We start from the raw sequence: 23,763 nt of genomic DNA on the forward strand, positions 1-23,763 counted from the left end.
GTCATCTGACACAGCGACGACAGAAATCCCTACTATCACTCCAACAATGTTCACCAGTATACCATCTGTCCCAACTAGCTCTCAATCGCTAGAAGGAGCCCACTCAGGGGCCGTTTTGACGGTATGGTCTGTTCTTGTTTGTTCATCCGGAATAATATCCGGAAACTCTTATGTGGAGACTCAACAAATTGATCCATTTGGAGGTCAATTTGGGCAGTCCGACCCTCAAGGGAAAACCATTCCCTTAAGTATCGGATTACCACCGTATGGGGGGCAGTATGTGTTATAGACATTTTTGTGCCCTACAACTCCAAGCATGAAATGTCCATAAACCAAGGGCTCCTAAGTCCCTGAAAGTGTTGTTCTAACCCCTAAAGGAACAAGGTCAACAGATTACAGCTTCTCCCAGAAGTTCTCCACCAGAAACTGTTCAGAATTTGTCAAAACAGGATCATTGCAACTGCTCCACTGGCTAGGTGCGTTGCATCTCACCCAAATGGACTGTGAGTGTGCGTTGAATTTCAAAACTCCCTTCTGTGGGGTGCAATGGGCGAGAAATGACAAATGGCAGTGTCATTCCGAGAGGTGGAGAGGCAATGGAAACTTCCAGAATCTTCTCCTGTGACACTTGCCTCACTGAATTTGACCAAGGATGAGTAAGGGCCCTCAGTCTCCAAGTGGAAGCAAGAACTGACAGAGAGAAGACACTAATCAAATCACAAGCTGACTCATCCCCCTTACAGATATCTATATATGGATCCCTCATCCCAGAGATCCAGAGGCTGGAATTTTTCATATTGTAAGGAATTGCTCTTGGTTTCTAGAGACAAACATCAGATTGTTGGGTGATCTATGCTTTGTTTTAGGTGAAGAGGGACTTCTTTGCTGGGAGGTTGATGCTGGGTCAGAACCACTGGTTGTAACTCCTCCTGGATCTTTTCTTGTTTATCAATAAAAGCTATTTGAGTTTTCCTCCATGCTTTTGTATCATTGATGCTTGTTACATTTGTATGGTCAATTTAAATCTGATCCTAAGTTGTTTATGAATATAGATCCATGTCTTTGTATAGTGCTATGCTTCTGTGATCTTGCAGGTACTTTGTGAAGCTGGGCGTGCTAGGGAGCAGGTAGCTGGAGACTATCAAAGAAGAGAGGGATCAGATCAAAGGATTAGCGCAAGACAGAGGTTAGTTCTTTCTATTCGTCTCTATCTATAATTCGTAAAGGAAATACAAAAGTAAATTTCCTCTGTTTGTTTCTAAGGAAACTGTCACACCTTAGTGGGATAGAGCAGTTCTATATAGACACTTTTCCCTGTAACAAAATGGCGACTCCGCTGGGGAGATAATTAGTTTGTTTGTTTATCATTCTTTGTTGTTTGTTTCATAAACTTACAAGTAGCATTCAAACTGTATTTTCCATAACAAATGCATAGTAGATAACTGCTGCTTCAATCCATTCACTGGATCTGTTTATGATTTAAACAGCTGATTCAAAAACTATCTGATTGCCCTTGTGATAGCTCTTAGATCCTCCTTAGATCTACCCCTGATTGTTGCATTACTGATTGCTTTTTACTCGGCCAAAAACCAAGAACTGCACTGCAAACTATGACCCGGAACCTGAGCAGAGTCTCGTTTCTGGCCCAGCGCAGGTACTGTTCAGAGATTCTGAATTTCAGCGCACTTCCCGAAGGGACAACCCGTGCTGCATTTCAGATTCTCTGTGTTACAGGTGCGCTGATCAGACTAGCTCTATGCAGCTGTGGCTTCCGTGGATCATCCTTTCCAGTTCTATTCCTGAATTTTACTGCCTGTGATCAGTATATGTCTGTTTGAAACCCCTTTTCCTTTCTGTTATTCTGCCTCCTTTGTACAAAAGAACTGTAGATGTTTTTGTGTGTTTGTTGAGTCATTTACAGTTTTCCTTTGCAAAAGTAGCATAGTCATGATGTCGTCCTTTGATTTGAATCTGTTGCAAGTGTCGATTTTGATCATAGGAGAAAGTTTGATTGTTGTTGATGGTCGATTATCCTGTTACTATTGCTTTTGGTCTGAATTTGTAATTTTCTAGTGTCTAAAACAAGTATTCATTTCAAAATCATAAGGTGTCGTAATCATCTCTATTTTTTTTTTCGAAAAGAAGCTTGCTTATGTTTGTCGCTTGAAAAGAAATTCAGATTTGTACATCAACTTTCTTTTTAGCATCTATATATTAAGAAAGTCGAAAAACAAATACATGCATGTGCATTTGCATATAGACAGTCTGTTTGGCTTGATTTAGGAAAGTTCATTTAGAGTGTGCTCTTTGCTCTTTGTGAAAAGATTATGTCTTTCTTTTCCCTAGTAGCTAGGATTTTCATTGCACAAAAGAGATAAAAAGTTTGTTTATCATCTTTAGATTGCATTTTAGGAATTACATCTACATCTCGTGGTGAACCCAAAAGGCAAACTTCATAAACAAGATCAACTTAAAATAAATTCAATGAATCAAACAACGCTTTCGAAGTTAACGCACAACATTTAGAGGTCTAGGCTAGAGACGTATTCTGGCGTCGTAAAGCCTGGTAACTGTTGTTCTCACTGATGGTTGGGTGATTCCTCCACTTTGAGACGATAAGTGCCAGTACGGACTTGTGCTCCCACGTACCGTCGAGTATATTTTGGGAGACCCCTATAGGCTTAAATCCTTTATCCATAGGAAGCCGTGTCTGCCGCCCTATCGATCGCAATGCACTGAACACAACATTCGGGAAGATTGACTGTCGTACCGTAAAAAGTATTCTGCAGTTTTGCGATTGGTTTGGTACTCCCTCTACCTAGACTTCCAGAGTAGTCCCTTTCGTTCCTTTTCAGACTCCTTAACGAAAAAGGTCCATCTGAGCACTTGTCACTTCAGGCTCATTAAAAATCGAAGGAGACTAGAGTCATCTTTTTTTTTTCTCGACTCTTAAAAACTGAAAAAACAAGTTGTGTCAAAGCGTCTAAAATTCATTTAATTCGGAAATATACTTCCCCTTTATTTTAGTTGATCTAGTAATCCGCAATCGTGGAAGAAAGTCAATTGAAACCCCGTCATTCACGGAGGCTTACGAGTCAACCGTCTTTGTCTCCGGAATCGAAGCCAGTACGGACAAAGCGAACTCGTTTAACCGATTCCAAATCTCCTATTAAAGTTAGAAAAAGTGTTCCAATGACATCAGAGACTCTGGTTACTCCAAAAATTTCTAGAATCCCTGCCTCTACAAAAGAAGTTCAACAGCCACAGAAGGACAGTGATACTGATCCTAGTATGAGAGTAAACACTTGTGTTATCGAACCAGTTCCATCTACAACTGGTTCGGAGAGTCTTTCTCTTCAAACATCTGTCGCTGCCGATTTCACACCTTCTTCGGCACCAGAAATATTTTACGCACCTGACGGTCTTCCCCTTCCACCTGGTCTGATTGCCATAGAAGAAATTGTAGAAGATCCTCAAACAAGTACTCCAACGCACTTTGGAGTCGAGATCACTCTATATCCTTCTTTGTCAGAAGTTAGTCTACCACCAGTGGAAGCTCTCGTAGAATCTCTAGGTAATCTTTTGGATAGACTACAAATGTCTGAACAACCGTCAACATCTAGGACTGTGTCGTCTGACACAACGACGGCAGGACTCCCTGCTATCACTCCGACAATGTTCGCCGGTATACCATCTGTCCCGACTAGCTCTCAGCCTCTAGAAGGAGCCCACTCAGGGGCTATTTCGACAGTATGGTCCGTTCCTGTTTGTTCATCCGAAATAATATCCGGAAACTCTTATGTTGAGTCTCAACAAATTGATCCATTTGGAGGTCAATTTGGGCAGTCCGCCCCCCAAGGGCAAACAATTCCCTTGAGTTATGGATTACCACCGTATGGGGGGCAGTATACCCTTTCATTATCCCCTCTGGGAGGATATCCATACGGGAGTTCACAACAACATTCAGGTTATACTGGAATTACCTCAAGTGGTTGGGTACCTATACTACCTCAACAACCAAGAGTTGTATACTCAATGCAACAATGCGTATCTATGTTGAATATCCCGACTACGCCAGCTATTGTGACGGTGTCGCAAGTTCAAGCGCTGCCTGTTGTATGCCAACCTCAAGTTTCTTAGGTTGTAATGCAACAGCCCCTTGACCCTGCGACTCAACCACAATCACCGACTAGTGGAACGACGCAGGTTCAGACGGGTACAATTACCCCTCATCTTGGTCAAACTGTTAGTATAGGGCAACAACACATGGCTTCACAACCATGGCTGGTGCAATACCAACAACCGCAATTCCAACAAGTATACCAAGGTTTTGAGCAACAAATCTTTGCTAACAGTGGACAGCCGTACATTCAAAATGATCAAAATCAACCATTTTACAATGGTCATGTCCACCAACCTTACCAAACATACCAGCATCAAATGCATTATGCCAGTATGCAAAGACCAACTGCTCAAGCAATCCCATCTTATCCTGGGTATGCTTCGCCTAACCTGAATCAGCAGTTACCCTTTGTGGCAACTTTGGAGTTACCTGATTTAAACCGGTTAACCAACGATCCAATTGCTTACGCCCCTTGGTGGCTAGCGATTCCGCATAAACTTCCATCAGATATTCCTAAATTTAATGGAAATCCGGGTGAAGATCCATCGAATCATGTGATGACCTTTCATCTATGGTGTTCATCAAACACCTTAAATGATGATTCGATAAGACTTCGCCTCTTTCAAAGGACGTTAACGGGTCCAACGGCAAAATGGTACATCGAATTGCCTAGAGCTTCGTTCGACAACTTTAGCACCTTAGCCACAACCTTTTTAACTCATTTTCAGTTACCAATAAGGTACGAAACGGGAACAGAACTTCTTACCAATTTCAAACAGACGATGGCCACTCACATATCTGATCATATACATGAATGGCGACGTCGTCGTAGAATGGTAAAAATGTATGTCCCCGATCAACTCTTAGCTGAATGGTTTATCAAGTCATTACTACCTTCCATCACGGAAGATGTGGCAAAGGGGGGAGTCATAACAAAAGATCAAGTTATCGCTCGTGCGCAATATCTGGATTTGATTTACACTCAGTCCGGCATGCTCTACGATAAAATACCTGACGCCCCTAGACCGGAATTCTCAATTCCTCCTCCTCCTAAATCAAACAATGACTCTCATGCCGGCGATGGCGTGATTGGCACAACAGACACGAAATCGACAAAGGCTACATCCAAAAAGGCCCGTAAGATTTCAGGTCAAAATGCAAAAGATGAACTTCTTGCTTCGGAAGTAAATGCCATATCGACAGATAAAGGCAAAGAAACCAAACAACCGGGGAGCAAGAAGAAAGGCAAAGGGAAGAAGAAGAAACAGGAGGAATCATCACCTGAAAAATCTTCTTCAAACCCTCCTGGAGATAGGAAACCAAAAAATCCATGCTTGATATGCGATGAAGATCATTGGACCGCAAATTGTCCACACAGAGCTGAGGTTAAGAAATTCTTCAAGAATTCAAAAACCTCCGCAGTGTTAACTGATCCGTTTCCAAATCCAGGAACAAATCTGGTTGAAAGTGAAAATGCTTCCCCGTCTCAAGTGCTAATGTTGTCGGTTTCAAAACAACAAAATGATGCTTTGATATCGACAAGGAACAAAGATTATGGGAATCCACAACTGTCGAACAACAAGGATAAAGATCAACCTAGTAGTTTGACAACAACTTCGACAGAAGTTGCGCCACCTACAATTCCTGAATTGACAATAAAACCAGCAAAGGGAGTAGTACACAAGTTGACATTTAATCCCCGCGCTAGAGTGGCACAGCATTATAATATAGTGGAAGATTTGGCCCAATCGCCATCCGCTATGTCGACTCTTGAAGTACTACAAAATTGCCCATCCCAAAGGCAGGATTTATTATCAGCCATTGGTGGGATAGACCCAAAGGATTCCAATCTTGTATCCTTCGATCATAAAGGATACGATCCTCAATTACCAGCTCAAATAGCTTTCCTTGTTCAAGTGAAAGCCCTCAACAAAACTGTTCATCGAACAATTATTGATGAGGGAGCATCTACATGCATTATGTCGATGAGTTGCTGGAAAACTTTAGGATCTCCAACCTTGTCGCGATCTTCGACGACATTAAAAGCATTCGACGGAAGGACATATACCCCATATGGTATCCTAAGTAACTTGAAAGTTGAACTAGGAGGGAAAACGGTAGAAATAGATGTTGAAGTCATCAATGGGAATCTTGATTACAACATCCTACTAGGAAGACCATGGATATATGCCATGGCAGATGTTGTGTCGACCTATTTTAGGAAGATTGCATTTCCCCTTCAAGGAGGGATTACAATCGTTAAACAACAAAACTTCCTCCCCAATGGTTCTCAAGTTACTGGAAGCATTCCCATGATCCATGGAAGCCCCCATTCACTTCAGAATATCGGAGTAGGCCTACTAAAAGATCCTATACTAATGGGAACTTTCGCTCTTCCACCTCCAATCAATCTGGCGGAAGTAGCGTCGATAGGAACCTGCAACATGATATCTTCTAAAGAGATCTCAGAAAACGATATCGACATGGATCATGTAGTGGTTTTGCCCCCAAGCCCAACAGAAATATTGTAGCAATCAATGTTCCTAGCATGGGAGGCAAACCCAAATCAACGCTCATCAAGCGTTTGGATAGATAGGTCTAAAGAATATGGTACCCCTTCAGATCCTTGGTCGCAAGTGCATGTCACTAATGAAGGAATTGTCCAATCAATGGTAATTGAAGGAGCACCATGGAATGATTCCCACCATCGTTCCCTTCTTCTAGATTGTGGAGAAGATACTCAAGATGGCCTTTATCATCCTTCAGTTTTTTATTTTCTATCAAATACTGTAAACACGGTGGATTCCGAGTGAAACTTTTCCAATATTGAAGAGACTATCACCATAAATATCTTGACCAAAACAGATGTTGTAGAGAATATTTATGTCAGCAAATGTTGTTCTGCTTCAGAACTAGAGATATATAACGCTCTTTTTCGCGAATTCAGAGATGTCTTTGCTTGGTCATATGATGAAATGCCAGGCATTGACTCGAGTATCGTTTAACATGAAATTAAGATGTATCCAGATGTCAAACCAGTACGACAACGGCTACGGCAGGTGCACCCCAAGAAAGCCGCTTCCATTAAGGCAGAAGTTGAAAAACTTCTCCATGCTGGTTTCATCTACCCAGTTCCCCTAACCGATTGGGTATCGAATATTGTCCCTGTTATGAAAAAACAAGGAACAATTAGAGTGTGCGTCGATTATAGGGATGTAAATCAAGCTTGTCCAAAAGACAACTACCCTACACCCTTCATTGACCAGATAATTGATGAATGCGTTGGATGCGAAATATTTTCATTCATGGATGGATTCTCCAGGTATAATCAAATAAATATCCGCCCACATGACCAGTCAAAGACTGCATTTATTTGTCCATGGAGCACATTCGCATATCGAAAATTACCCTTTGGTTTAAAGAACGCAGGGGCGACGTTTCAGAGGGCAATGAATTATGCCTTCCATGACATCAAAAACATCGTTCAACCATACCTCGACGACCTTCCGGCTCATTCGCAAAAGCAGACTGATCACTCGCAGCATTTAAGAGCGATATTTCTACATTGCCGACACTACAAGTTACGACTCAATCCACACAAATGTGTATTTTGCATCAGTTCTGGTCGTTTATTTGGCTTTGTAGTCTCAAAGGACGGGATTCGTCTCGACCCATGTAAGGTCCAGGCAATCATAAATTTGCCTCCACCTTCGAATTTGCTTCATATTCAGAAACTCCAAGGGAAAGCGAACTTTCTGAGGAGGTTCATTCCAAATTACGCTGAACTTGGTAAAGGTTATACACGTCTTTTGAAAAAGGAAGTACCCTTTGTCTGGGATTAGGTTGCGCAAGCTTCCTTTGATGCTTTAAAATATTCCCTAATGAAAGCATCATTAATGTACACTCCTGATTATCAAAAGATTTTAACCTGTATCTGGCTGTAGCGGATATGACCATCGCAATGGTTTTCATTCAAGAAGTCGATGGAATAGAACATCCTATATATTATTTAAGTAAAAACTTAAATGATACAGAAAGAAAATATTCTTACGTTGAAAAGCTAGCACTCACAGCTGTTCAAGCGATACAGAGATTTCGACACTATGTCCTCTTTCGAAAAACTACCATTCTGTCAGATTGCAACCCCATGACTTATATATTGTCGCGACAGTTGTTGGGGGGCAAATATTCAAAATGGATAGCAATCCTACAAGAGTTTGATCTGGAATTTGTAAAATCCAAGTCAAAGAAAGCTCTAGTTTTCGCAAAATTATTGTGCGATCTCCCATCGTCGTCCAATGATGAAACATCCGAAGAAACAATCGTGGATGAAAGTTTATTTCTGATATCTGCAAGCAATGAGTGGTATGGGGATATAATCATTTATCTCCAAACCCAAAAATACAGGCCAAACACCTCCCACTCCGAACAAAAATGTATTTGATACCAAGCAAAAGACTACATGATCGTCGGTGATACACTTTACCGTCGTGGTATCGATACAGTTCTGAGAAGGTGCCTCACCCATGAGGAGGCCGAAAAAGTCCTGAATGATTGTCATTCAAGCGCGTGTGGGGGGCATCAATTTGGATATGCTACGGCACAAAAAATCTTACGAGCAGGATACTTCTGGCCAACAATGTTCAAAGATTGCATAACCGCAGTCAGAAGTTGCCATGCTTGTCAAATTTTCGATAGCAAAACCAAAAGACCACCCGCACCTCTACAACCAATAGTTGCTATTGGGCCATTCGCCAAATGGGGCATCGATTTCATGACATGTAACCCCACCTCGACCGGGGGGCATGGGTACATCATAGTCGCAGTTGACTATTTTAACAAATGGGCCGAGGCGATGCCTACATTAGATAATACTGGTGAAACAACTGCCCTCTTCTTTTTCAATCATGTAGTTGCCAGATTCGGCGTGCCGCAGGCTATAGTTACAGATCATGGATCGCATTTTCGCAATCACATGATGGTCGAATTAGCTGCCAAACTAGGGTTGTCTCACGACAGTTCTACTCCATATTATCCGCAAGCCAACGGACAAGTTGAAGCAATCAACAAGGTCCTCAAATGCATGCTGCAAAGGATGATTGGAGTTCACAAAAGAAGATGGCACCTAATCCTGTACTCAGCTTTGTGGGCTTACCGAACATCGGTAAGGAATGCAATCGGGTTCACACCTTTCCAACTGGTATATGGCCTGGAAGCAGTCTTACCAATCCAGTGTGAAATCTTGTCTCTCAAACTCGCAATTGATCTCCTCCCCGGAACTTCAGAAGAAGAAGCTCGTTTCTTGGAATTAATCCAATTGGATGAAACCCGTCGTGATGCCGCTTTGGCTAACGAAGCCCATAAGAAACAAGTTAAGGCGTAGTTCGACAAAAATGTCAAACCTCGTGTCTTCTCAGAAGGTGACTTGGTCTTGCTTTATGACCAAGAACCTGATAAATTGGGAGCAGGTAAATTTAAGTCTTTATGGATGGGCCCTTATATTGTTAAACGAGTGTTAGCAAAAGGAGCCTACTAGTTAATGGATTATGACGGAATTCCACTGGCACAACCTCGTAATGGGTTGTACCTCAAGCGTTACTATGCGTAATGGTAACTAGTATGCTTTTGTTATGTTTTTGTTTTCGCTAAAGTGTTTATTTTGGTCAAGTAATCCACTTTTTACATTTATTGCAGATGTCAAACCTATTGGAGTCATGTGTTGGATATGCGGACGGAGCGAGTCGTAGTTCGCGGAACCTATCCTCCGCAGCCTGGGCCATTTTTGATCCAAGCGGTGAGTTAGTAAGTTTCAGAGGTGTATGTATTGGTCGATCAACGAATAACATCGCTGAATATAGTGCGTTGGTAGAACTTCTCTCTAATGCCATCACACATGGTATACGCCGACTAATTGTCAGGCTAGACTCACAACTCGTAATACTACAACTCAATGGTATATATTCCATCCGAAACCCAGCTATTTATCGCATGTTCCTAAGGGTTAAGATTTTGGAAAGACAATTTGATTTTATTCAATATCAACATATTTCCAGAAACTTAAACACATTAACTGATTCATTAGCAAATTATGTGTTAGATAGACATTTGCAACATTTATAAAAAGAAACATACCATCAATGTTTACATTTGGATCATGTAACTTAACCAAAGTAAAACTCCGAAAATCAAAAATATATATCACTGTTTATGGTTTACACATAATGTTCTGTAACCAAGACAAAATCGGTCAAATGACCCAAAAACTCAAAATTCTAGGGGGCACCCTAGTCTAATGATGCTCGTGATAGCAAGTCACAGCCTGTGCGATCATGCGTAAGAGACGAGTCCATCGTCTGGGCACACTAGTAGTATGCCTCTGTAACCTCAAAGGTAGCTCGTCAGTCCTCACATCTGGAATACCAAGAGTGAGGCCCTCAACCTGCTCCTGTAATGCTGTGAGAGTCTCAGCCACGTCGAGGTCGCGAAGGATAGCCCTTCCAATGGACTCTCCTGCTGGGGCAGCAGCCGGTACTCTTAGGCGAACTACTGGACGAACAGGACCAACATCTGCATGTACACATGAGTTTGATTAAAGTCTTGATAGAATAAAGCACAAGGACATTATAAACAAAAAACGATGAACATGAATATGGTCAAAGATTTTACCAATGACGCCCCACTGCTCGCCATCCAGCAGTACTAAATCTGGATCACCCCGGAAGTCCATGCCAGCATATGGATACTCAGAATAAACCATCTCCTGACGATCAAACCACCTGAAGAAGGTATCAGAAAATGAAATCTAAGACTGTCCAGCATGCCTAGACATATGGTCAACCCATCTCTGCATAGGTGGTTTAGTAGGAGAAGGTAAATCGAGTGCAATGTACTACGGCTGCATCAGTGGTATCTTCTTCAAGGCAAAGGCGGTCAAAATAGAACCATACCCAAAGTTCTTCAACCTCCCGCTCTTTATCTTGGTCAACTGTTCTTTCATCACAAGAAGTACTGCGTCGCACCAGTTGAACACCTTCGGTTGGAGGAATTCCAAGGCATGTTGCATGTAAGATCGGTTGGCTACATGAAGAGCCGCACCACCGGCCATCCTACCAAAAGTAAACAGAATTGTCCTGAGGGACCTGTCAGTGACATCACGAATGATGATCTTGCCGTCTTTACTCGGCTGAGATCCTTCTCTGTAGTACCGGTGAACATAATCTCTCACAGAGTCGCCTCCTCGGGCCGAACCTGACAAAGAGATGGGGGCACCCCGCCTCCACAAGCCAGTCAAGAAATAGATGTCTACCATAGTCAAGGGGATAGATTTTCCCCTGATCTGGAAAACCTGATTGGTAGGATCCGAAGCATCGAGCAAATACTGCAGTAAGTTGATCTGCTGTCTCATGCTAAAAATGCGGAAGAACTTCAGCAAGCCACAGTTCCGTAGCGCGTTCACTGTAACTGGATCATGTAGGGCAAGCATGTCCTCTTCTTCATGCTCACGTTCTCGCCATGTAATGGTCATCTTACTCCAAAGATCTCTGAAAAACAAAAAAGAGAGGAGTTAGATCCTGATTTTGGTAAGAAACAGGCAAAATTTCCATCAAAAATTGTGCATCAAATTCCCTTTTTGCGCCCAACGCACCTACAGTAGTGTACTAGGTGCGTTGAATGTCAGATAGCCTTTAGACAGGCCAACATTCAACGCAGTTTTCGATACACTGAGGGTGCGCTAATGGCAGAACGTGTTCTTCAAACCCCAGGGACTCAGAAAAGCTAGGAATCAAGCTCAAAATGCAAAATGGAAACCATGAAATGAAAGAGCTCGGGTTTAGCTCCTACCTGGTCCAGACGGCGCTGAGAATCGTCCACAGAATCTCCCGAAATTAGCTGATGAAAATCAAGGGGGAAAAGCACCTCCAAAGCTCCAACAAACCAAAGTTCAAATGAAATGGTAAAATGAGAGGTAAAAACACTTTTTCATTACTTTTTACGTAGTTCAAAGTAAAATACTAGTGTTCTAACTTGTTTTCAAGCATATATTGTTCATTTCTGACTAGTTTGATGAAGCAGTTGAAAATACAGTACGATCTTTGAAAGAACGAAGCTATTTATGGTAAAATCAAAATAGGACCATCTAATCGAGCAATGTTACCGCAAGGTTCAAGCTCGTTAAAAAATAAACCCGCATCGAGCAGTTTTAGCACATAGTTCAAGCTTGTTAAAAAATAAACATAAGACATGAGCAAATGTTTCCACCCGCGTTTAAGCTCGTTAAAAAATGAACTATTCGCCAGTAAATAACCATCGTGAATGTAGTACTTCATCCATTAAATCCTTGGTCATGTTTGCACTGTCACCTCCACTTTTTCATTGGCCGATCATTCACCTCCATTTGATTGTTTACCCATTTTAAGGAACAGCTGCGAAGAGTGATTTCACTAGCCATCCTTGTGACACTACCGTGATTGGAAAATTCCAAACCTTACCTGGAATCAGCTGCTACCCGTTTTATCACTCGTTCCTCAAAAGACGAGTCTCCTTTAAGCTCTTTTCAACTGACTCGTAAAATATGAAAAGATTGCCGAGCCATTGGCCTCTCCAACTCGTTAAAGGGACAAGAAGTGCTATCCCTCCTCTAGATTTTAATCTTTTTGGACCTGAGGGATTATTACACAAAAAGATCGAGCGCTTGTTTTGTTCGGCTCGTTAAAACTATTGAAAATTCATCCCTTCTGTATTGTTTTATACTTTTTCGGACTTACGGGATTAGATGACGAAAAAGGAATTTTGGAGTTACCTTTACGTTCCTTTTCAGACTCTCTAAAATTGAAAAGGACCAAGTTATCTTTGTCGTTAAACTTGTTAAAAAGATTAATAGCGACAAACTTGTCCTTAGACGAGAACGAGTTTCACTATCGCTAGGCTCGTTAAAACATAGCGATGGGTTTGCCCGAAGGGCAAATTATAGAACAAGCATATGTTATCCTCCTCAAGCTTGACAAAAATAAAGAGGTACTGGTCAACAATGACTGGGGAAAAATTGGGAAGAAAACTCAAAGAAACTTTGTTGGTAGCAAGTCGCTCTTGAACATGACACTTCCACTCCGTGTCCGAGTCGGGTTGGGTTGTTTCATTCACTGGTCACATCACCATGGTCACACCATACCATCCACATTTGGGGTTAATGCTACCAATCCATCACATCAGTGTCGCCGATATGTTCAAGAGAAGTCATCCAGAGAAGTTACCTGTGTCTCACCCACTACCATACATTATACTCCATTCTTTCATGACGCCACCCTGAACCTTATATCACCAGATCATTTTCACCTCCATCAAAATCATTTGCTCCGTTCCGTGTCATTGATGTGGGATTCATTAAGGCCCTCCTGTGACGGATCACTTCTTGTCAACATCAGCTCATTATCCAAGAAGTTGATCTAGGAACACCCCATTCAGTACTTTGAAGCTTGCATGCCTCAATGGCAAGTTTCTCACTTCCGGCGACAGGTTTACATCAATGGCCTTCGACCAAAAGATTTTGCGTGGTGTTCGACGCCAAGTCCTTTATTCACACCATGTGAATTGTACCATAGTACCTTGAGGGTCATTATCATTATCGGTGATTCCTCTCGCGCTTGTTAACAGTTTACATCATTGACTGGTAATCAAGCGATGTCTTTCCATGTTCGACTTCAGAACATTTCTCACATGGATCGACTTGTACTTCGAGTGAAGATCGGACGAGATTGAAGACCCCGGATCTAGTTTCATCCATCCGAGCTGCGATATATATTCAGGGAAATAAAGACATTAAATGTACAGCATTGCAGCATAGATAATCATCCTACCAAAAGGATGATGGCTCTATCAGAATCATCAGTCTACACTCAGACGGTTGTCTATCCTATGTACATGAAAATGAATTTATAAAGCTGAGCATGGGAATGCTCGCCTTAGCTAGATCATGAAAATATTATGAAGATAATGTATTGTATTGTATCTTAATACAGGTCTCCTCCCAGCATTGAAAGAACTTCGGATCCTCATAATAAAGCATTTCACCCAACACCAAAAGGTTAACGGCCTCATACTTTAGGGGGCAACTGTTATAGACATTTTTGTGCCCTACAACTCCAAGCATGAAATGTCCATAAACCAAGGGCTCCTAAGTCCCTGAAAGTGTTGTTCTAACCCCTAAAGGAACAAGGTCAACAGATTACAACTTCTCCTAGAAGTTCTCCACCAGAAACTGCTTAGAATTGGTCAAAACAGGATCATTGCAGCTGCTCCACTGGCTAGGTGCGTTGCATCTCACCCAAATGCACTGTGAGGGTGCGTTGCATTTCAAAACTCCCTTCTGTGGGGTGTGATGGGAGAGAAATGACAAATGGCAGTGTCATTCCGCGAGGTGGAGAGGCAATGGAAGCTTCCAGAATCTTCTCCTATGACACTTGCCTCACTGAATTCGACCAAGGATGAGTAAGAGGCCCTCAGTCTCCAAGTGGAAGCAAGAACTGACAAAGAGAAGACACTAATCAAATCACAAGCTGACTGATCCCCCTTACAGATATCTATATATGGATCCCTCATCCCAGAGATCCAGAGGCTGGAATTTTGCATATTGTAAGGAATTGTTGTTGGTTTCTAGAGACAAACATCAGATTGTTGGGTAATCTATGCTTTGTTTGAGGTGAAGAGGGGCTTCTTTGCTGGGAGGTTGATGCTGGGTCAGAACCACTGGTTGTAACTCCTCCCGAATCTTTTCTTGTTTATCAATAAAAGCTATCTGAGTTTTCCTCCATGCTTTTATATCATTGATGCTTGTTACATTTGTATGGTCAATTTAAATCTGATCCTAAGTTGTTTATGAATATAGATCCATGTCTTTGTATAGTGCTATGCTTCTATGATCTTGTAGGTACTTTGTGAAGCTGGGCATGCTAGGGAGCAGGTAGCTGGAGACTATCAAAGAAGAGAGGGATCGGATCAAAGGATTAGCGCAAGACAGAGGTTGGTTCTTTCTATTCCTCTCTATCTATAATTCGTAAAGGAAATACAAAAGTAGCTTTTCTCTGTTTGTTTCTAAGGCAGCTGTCACACCTTAGTGGGATAGAGCAGTTCTATATAGACACTTTTCCCTGTAACAGTATGCCCTTTCATTATCCCCTCCGGGAGGATAGCCATACGGCAGTTCACAACAAAATTCAGGTTATGCTGGAATTACTTCAAGCGGTTGGGTACCGATACTACCTCAACAACCAAGAGTTGTATATTCGATGCAACAATGCTTACCTATGTCAAGTATACCAACTACGCCAGCTATTGTGACGGTGTCGCAAGTTCAAGCACTGCTTGTTGTATGCCAACCTCAGATTTCTCAGGTTGTAATGCAACAGCCCCTTGACCTTGCGACTCAACCACAATCACCGACTAGTGGAACGACGCAGGTTCAGACGTGTACAATTACCCCTTATCTTGGTCAAACTGTTAGTATAGGGCAACAACACATGGCTTCACAACCATGGCTGGTGCAATACCAACAACCGCAATTCCAACAAGTATACCAAGGTTCTGAGCAACAAATCTTTGCTAACAGTGGACAGCCGTACATTCAAAATGATCAAAATCAACCATTTTATAATGGTCATGTCCACCAACCTTACCAAACATACCAGCATCAAATGCATTATGCCAGTATGCAAAGACCAACTGCTCAAGCAATCCCATCTTATGCTGGGTATGCTTCGCCTAACCTGAATCAGCAGTTACCCTTTGTGGCAACTTTGGAGTTACCTGATTTAAATCGGTTAACAAATGATCCAATCGCTTACGCCCCTTGGTGGCCAGCGATTCCGCATAAACTTCCATCAGATATTCCTAAATTTAATGGAAATCCGGGTGAATATCCGTCGAATCATGTGATGACCTTTCATCTGTGGTGTTCATCAAACACCCTAAACAATGATTCGATTAGGCTTTGCCTTTTTCAGAGGACGTTAACTGGTCTGGCAGCAAATGGTATATCAAATTTCCTAGAGCTTCATTCGACAACTTCAGTACCCTAGCCACAACCTTTTTAACCCATTTTCAGTTATCGATAAGGTACAAAATGGGAACAAAACTTCTTACCAGCTTCAAACAAACGACGGCCACTCACATATTGGATCATATACATGAGTGGCGATGTCGTCGTAGAATGGTGAAAACGTATGTTCCCGATCAGCTTTTAGCTGAATGGTTTATTAAGTCATTACTGCCTTCCATCACAGAAGATGTGGAAAAAGGGGGAGTCATCACAGAAGAGCAAGTTATCGCTCGTGCACAATATTTGGACTTGATTTACACTCAGTCCAGCATGCTCTACGATAAAATACCTGACGCCCCTAGACCGGAATTCTCAGTTCCTCCTCCTCCTAAATCAAACAATGACTCTCATGCCGGCGATGGCGTGATTGGTGCAATAGACAGGAGATCAACAAAGGCTACATCTAAAAAGGCCCGTAAGATTTCTGGTCAAAATGCAAAAGAGGAACTTCTTGCCTCGGAAGTAAATGCCGTATCGACAGATAAAGGTAAAGAAACCAAGCAACCAAGGGGCAAGAAGAAAGGCAAAGGGAAGAAGAAGAAACAGGAAGAATCATCACCTGAAAAATATTCTGCAAAACCTCCTAGAAATAGGAAACTAAAATATCCATGCATGATATGTGATGAGGATCATCGGACAACAGATTGTCCACACAAAGCTGAGCTTAAAAAATTCTTCAAGAATTCAAAAACCTCGGCAGTGTTAATTGATCCGTTTCCAAACCCAGGATCAAATCTGGTTGACAGTGGAAATGCTTCCCCGTCTCAAGTGCTAATGTTGTTGGTTTCAAAACAGCAAAATGATGCTTTGATATCGACAAGGAACAAAGATTATGGGAATCCACAGCTGTCAAACAACAAGGATAAAGATCAACCTAGTAGTTTGACAACAACTTCGACAGAAGTTGCGCTGCCCATCATTCCTGAACTGACAATAAAACCGCCAAAGGGAGTAGTACACAAATCGACATTTAATCCTCGTGCTAGAGCAGCACAGCATTATAATATAGTGGAAGATTTGGCCCAATCGCCATCCGCTATGTCGACTCTTGAGGTACTACAAAATTGCCCATCCCAAAAGCAGGCTTTATTATCAGCCATTGGTGGGATAGACCCAAAGGATTCCAATCTTATATCCTTCAATCATAAAGGATACGATCCTCAATTACCACCTCAACTAGCTTTCCTCGTTCAAGTGAAAGCCCTCAACAAAACTGTTCATCGAACAATTATTGATGAGGGAGCATCTACATGCATTATGTCGATGAGTTGCTTGAAAACTTTAGGATCTCTAACCTTGTCGCGATCTTCGACGACATTAAAAGCATTTGATGGACGAACATATACCCCATATGGTATTCTAAGTAACTTGAAGGTTGAACTAGGAAGGAAAACAGTAGAAATAGATGTTGAGGTAATCGACGGAAATCTCGATTACAACATCCTACTAGGAAGACCATGGATATATGATATGGCTGTTGTTGTGTCGACCTATTTTAGGAAGATTGCATTTCCCTTTCAAGGAGGGATTACAATTGTCGATCAAAAAAACTTCCTCTCCAATGGTTCTCAAGTTACGGGAAGCATTCCTATGATCCATGGAAGCCCCCATTCGCTTCAAAATATCGGAGTAGGCCTACTAAAATACCCCGTATTAATGGGAACTTTTTCCCTTCCACCTCCAATCAATTTGGCGGAAGTAGCGTCAGTAGGAACCTGCAACATGATATCTTCTAAAAAGGTCTCAGAAAACGATATCGACATGGATCATGCACGGGTTTTGCCTCCAAGCCCAACAGAAATATTGTAGCAATCAATGTTCCTAGCCTGGGAGGCAAACCCAAATCAATGCTCACCAAGCATTTGGATAGATAGGTCTGAGGAATATGGTACCCCTTCAGATCCTTGGTCGCGAGTGCATGTCACTGACGAAGGAATTGTTCAATCAATGGTAATTGAAGGAGCACCATGGGATGATTACCACCATCGTTTCCTTCTTCCGGATTGTGAAGAAAATACTCCTGATGACCTTTATCATCCTTCAGCTTTTGATTTTCTATCAAATACTGTAAAAACGGTGGATTCCGAGTGAAACTGTCCAACATTGAAGAGACTATAGCCATAAATATCTCGACCAAAACAGATGTTGTAGAGAATATTTATGTTGGCAAATGTTGTTCTCCTTCAGAACTGGAAATATATAACACTCTTTTTCGCGAATTCAGAGATGTCTTTGCTTGGTCATATAGTGAAATGCCAGGCATTGACTCGAGTATCGTTGAACACGAAATGAAGATGTATCTAGATGTCAAACCAGTACGACAACGGCTACGGCAGGTGCACCCCAAGAAAGCCGCTGCCATTAAGGAAGATGTTGAAAAACTTCTCCATGCTGGTTTCATTTAACTGGTTCCTTTAACCGATTGGGTATCGAATATTGTCCCTGTTATGAAAAAACAAGGAACAATTAGAGTGTGTGTCGATTATAGGGATGTAAATCAGGCTTGTCCAAAAGACAACTACCCTACACCCTTCATCAACCAGATAATTGACGAATGCGTCGGATGTGAAATCTTTTCATTTATGGATGGATTCTACGAGTATAATCAAATAAATATCTGCTCACAGGACCAGTCAAAGACTGCATTTATTTGTCCGTGGGGCACATTCGCATATCGAAAATTACCCTTTGGTTTAAAGAATGCAGGGGCAACATTTCAGAGGGCAATGAATTATGCCTTCCACGACATCAAAAAAATTGTTCAACCATACCTCGACGACCTTCCGACTCATTCGCGAAAGCGGACTGATCATCCGTAGCATTTAAGAGCGATATTTCTACGTTGTCGACACTACAAAATACGACTCAATCCACACAAATGTGTATTTTGTGTCAGTTCTGGTCGTTTACTTGGCTTTGTAGTCTCGAAAGACGGGATTCGTCTCGACCCATGTAAGGTTCAGGCAATCATAAATTTGCCTCCACCTTCAAATTTGCTTCAGATTCAGAAACTCCAAGGGAAAGCAAACTTTCTGAGGAGGTTCATTCCAAATTACACCGAACTTGCTAAAGGTTATACACGTCTTTTAAGAAAGGAAGTACCCTTTGTCTGGGATCAGGTTGTGCAAGCTTCCTTTGATGCTTTAAAAGAATCCCTAATGAAAGCATCATTAATGTACGCTCCTGATTATCAAAAAGACTTTAACCTGTATCTGGCTGCAGCGGATACGACCATCGCAATGGTTTTAGTTCAAGAAGACAATGGAATCGAACATCCTATATATTATTTAAGTAAGAACTTAAATGATACAGAAAGAAAATATTCTTATGTTGAAAAGCTAGCGCTCGCAGCTGTTCAAGCGATACAGAGATTTCGACACTATGTCCTCTTTCGAAAAACTACCATTCTGTCAGATTGCAACCCCATGACTTATATATTGTCGTGACAGTTGCTGGGGGGAAAATATTCAAAATGGATAGCAATTCTACAAGAGTTTGATCTGGAATTTGTAAAATCCAAGTCAAAGAAAGCTCTGGTTTTCGCAGAATTATTATGCGATCTCCCATCGTCGTCCAACGATGAAACATCCGAAGAAACGATCGTGGATGAAAATTTGTTTCTGATATCTTCAAGCAATCAGTGGTATGGTGATATAGTCATTTATCTCCAAACCCATAAATATAGGCCAAATACCTCTCACTCCGAACAAAAACGTATTCGATACCAAGCAAAAGACTACATGATCATCGGTGATACACTTTACCGTCGCGGTATCGATACAGTTCTGAGAAGGTGCCTCACCCATGAGGAGGCCGAAAAAGTCCTGAATGATTGTCATTCAGGCACGTGTGGGGGCCATCAATCTGGTTATGCTACAGCGCAAAAAAATCTTACGACCAGGATACGTCTGGCCAACAATGTTCAAAGATTGAATAACCGCAGTCAGAAGTTGCCATGCTTGTCAAATTTTCAATAGCAAAACCAGAAGACCACCCGCACCTCTACAGCTAATAGTTGTTGTCAGGCCATTCGCCAAATGGGGCATCGATTTCATGACATGTAACCCTACCTCAACCGGGGGGCATGGGTATATCATAGTCGCAGTTGACTATTTTACCAAATGGGCCGAGGCGATGCCTACATTAGATAATACTGGTGAAACAGCTGCCCTCTTCTTTTTCAGTCATGTAGTCGCCAGATTCGGTGTCCAACAAGCTATAGTCACAGATCATGGATCACATTTTCGTAATCACATGATGGTCGAATTAGCTGCCAAACTAGGGTTGTCTCACAACAGCTCTACTCCATATTACCCGCAAGCCAACGGACAAGTTGAAGCAATCAACAAGGTCCTGAAGTGCATGCTACAAAGAATGATTGGAGTTCAAAAAAGAAGGTGGCACCTAATCCTGTACTCGGCCTTGTGGGCTTACCGAACATCGGTAAGGAATGCAACTGGGTTTACACCTTTCCAACTGGTATATGGCCTAGAAGCAGTCTTACCAATCCAATGTGAAATCTCGTCCCTCAAACTCGCAATTGACCTTCTCCCCGGAACTTCAGAAGAAGAAGCTTGTTTCTTGGAACTAATCCAATTGGATGAAACCCATCGTGATGCCGCTTTGGCTAACGAAGCCCATAAGAAACGAGTCAAATCACAGTTCGACAAAAATGTCAAACCCCGTGTCTTCTCAGAAGGTGACTTGGTCTTGCTTTATGACCAAGAATCCGATAAATTGGGAGCAGGTAAATTCAAGTCTTTATGGATGGGCCCCTATATTGTTAAGCGAGTGTTAGCAAAAGGAGCCTACGAGTTAATGGATTATTACAGAATTCCACTGGCACAACCTCGTAATGGGTTGTACCTCAAGCGTTACTATGCGTGATTCAGTATAGTAACCTGTATGCTTTTGTTATGTTTTTGGTTTTGCTAAAGTGTTTATTTTGGTCAAGTAATCCACTTTTTACATTTATTGCAGATGTCAAACCTATTGGAGTCATGTGTTGGATATGCCAACGGAGCAAGTTGTAGTTTGCGGAACCTATCTTCCGTTGCCTAGGCCATTTTTGATCCAAGTGGTGAGTTAGTAAGTTTCAGAGGGGTATGTATTGGTCGATCAACGAATAACATCGCTGAATATATCACGTTGATAGAACTTCTCTCTGATGCCATCACACATGGTATATGTTGACTGATTGTTAGGCTAGACTCACAACTCGTCATACTACAACTCACTGGTATCTACTCTGTCCGAAATCCAGCTATTTATCGCATGTTCCTAAGGGTTAAGATTTTGGAAAGGAAATTTGATTTTATTCAATATTAGCATATTTCCAGAACTTAAACACATTAATTGACTCATTGGCAAATTATGTGTTAGATAGACATTTGCAATATTTATAAAAAGAAGCATACCATCAATATTTGCATTTGGATCATGTAACTTAACCAAAATAAAACTTCGAAACTCAAAAATATGTATATAACTGTTTATGGTTTACACATAATGTTCTGTAATCAAGACAAAATTGGTCAAATGACCCAAAACTCAAAACGCTAGGGGGCACCCTAGTCTAATGATGCTCGTGATAGCAAGTCACAGCCTGTGCGATCATGCATAAGAGCTGAGTCCATCGTCTTGGCACACCAATAGTATGTGACTGCAACCTCAAGGGCAGCTCGTCAGTCCTCACATCTGGAATACCAAGAGTGAGGCCGTTAACCTGTTCCTGTAATGCTATGAGAGTCTCGGCCACATCGAGGTCGCGAAGGATAGCCCTTCCAACAGCCTCTCCTACTAGGGCGGCAGCTGGAACTCTCAGGCGTACTACTGGCCGAACGAGACCAACATCTGCATGAACACGTGAGTTTGGTTAAGTCTTAACAGAATAAAGCACAAGGACATTATAAAAGAAAAACGATAAACAGGGATATGGTCAAAGAATTTACCAATGGCACCCCATTGTTCGCCAGCCGGCAGTACTAAATCTGGATCACCTCGGAAGTCCATACCGGCATATGGATACTTGGAATAAACCATCTCCTGACGATCAAACCACCCAAAGAAGGTATCAGAAAAGGAAATCTGAGACTGACCAGCATGCCTAGACATATGGTCGACCCATCTCTGCATACGTGGTTCAGTCGATGAAGGTAAATCGAGTGCAATATACTGTGGCTGCATCAGTGGTATCTTTTCCAAGGCAAAGGCGGTCAAGATAGAACCATAACCAAAGTTCTTCAACCTCCCACTCTTCACCTTGGTTAACTATTCTTTCATCACAAGAAGTACTGCGTCACACTAGTTGAACACCTTTGGTTGGAGACATTCCAAGGCATACTGCATATAAGATCGATTGGCCACATGAAGAGCCACACCACCAGCCATCCTACCAAAAGTGAACAGAATAGTCCTAAGGGACCTGTCAGTCACATCACGGATGATGATCTTGTCGTCTTTACTCAGCTGAGATCCCTCTCTGCAATACCGGTGAACATAATCTCTCATAGATTCACCTCCTCGGGCCGAACCTGATAAAGAGATGGGGGCACCCCACCTTGACAAGCCAGTCAAGAAATAGATGTCCACTACAGTCAAGGGGATGGATTTACCCCTAATCTGGAACACCTGGTTGGTAGGATCCCAAGCATTGAGCAAATACTGCAGCAAGTTGATCTGTTGTCTCATGCTAGAAATGCGGAAAAACTTCAGCAAGCCACAGTTCCGCAGTGCGTTTACTGTGACCGGGTCATGTAAAGCAAGCATGTCCTCCTCTTCATGCTCACGTTCTCGCCATGTAATAGTCATCTTGCTCCAAAGATCTCTGAAAAACAAACAAGAGAAGAGTTAGATCCTGATGTTGGTAAGAAACAGGCAAAATTTCCATCAAAAATTGTGCATAAAATTCCTTCTTTGCGCCCATCGCACCTACAGTAGTGCTCTGGGTGCGTTGCATGTCAGATGGCCAGTAGACAGGCCAACATCCAATGCACCTTTCGATAAACAAAGGGTGCGCTGAAGGTAGAGCGAGTTTTTCAAACCCCAGAGGCTCAGAAAAACCAGGAATCAAGCTCAGAATGCAAAATGGAAAGCATGAAATGAAAGAGCTCAAGTTTAGCTCCTACCTGGTCCAGACGGCGCCGAGAATCGTCCACAGAATCTCCTGAAATCAGCTGATGAAAATCAGGGGAGAAAGCACCTCCAAAGCTCCAACAAATCAAAGTTCAAATGAAGTGGTAAAATGAGAGGTAAAAACACTTTTACATTACTTTTTACGTAGTTCGAAGTAAAATATTAGTGTTCTAACTCATTTTTCAAACATATATTGTTCATTTCTGACGAGTTTGATGAAGCAATTGAAAATATAGTACAATCTTTGAAAGAACAAAGCTATTTATGGTAAAGTCAAGAAGTGACCATTTAATCGAGCAGTTTTAGGACATAGTTCAAGCTCGTTAAAAAATAAACATAAGTCATGAGCAAATGTTTCCCCCAGTGTTTAAGCTAAATTTAAAAAAAAAAATGAACCTATTTTCCGGTAAATAAC

Source organism: Pinus tabuliformis, chromosome 1_2 (assembly GCF_031772625.1).
Source record: "Pinus tabuliformis cultivar Carrire ecotype Pingquan chromosome 1_2, CPIR1, whole genome shotgun sequence".
NCBI lineage: Eukaryota > Viridiplantae > Streptophyta > Pinopsida > Pinales > Pinaceae > Pinus > Pinus tabuliformis.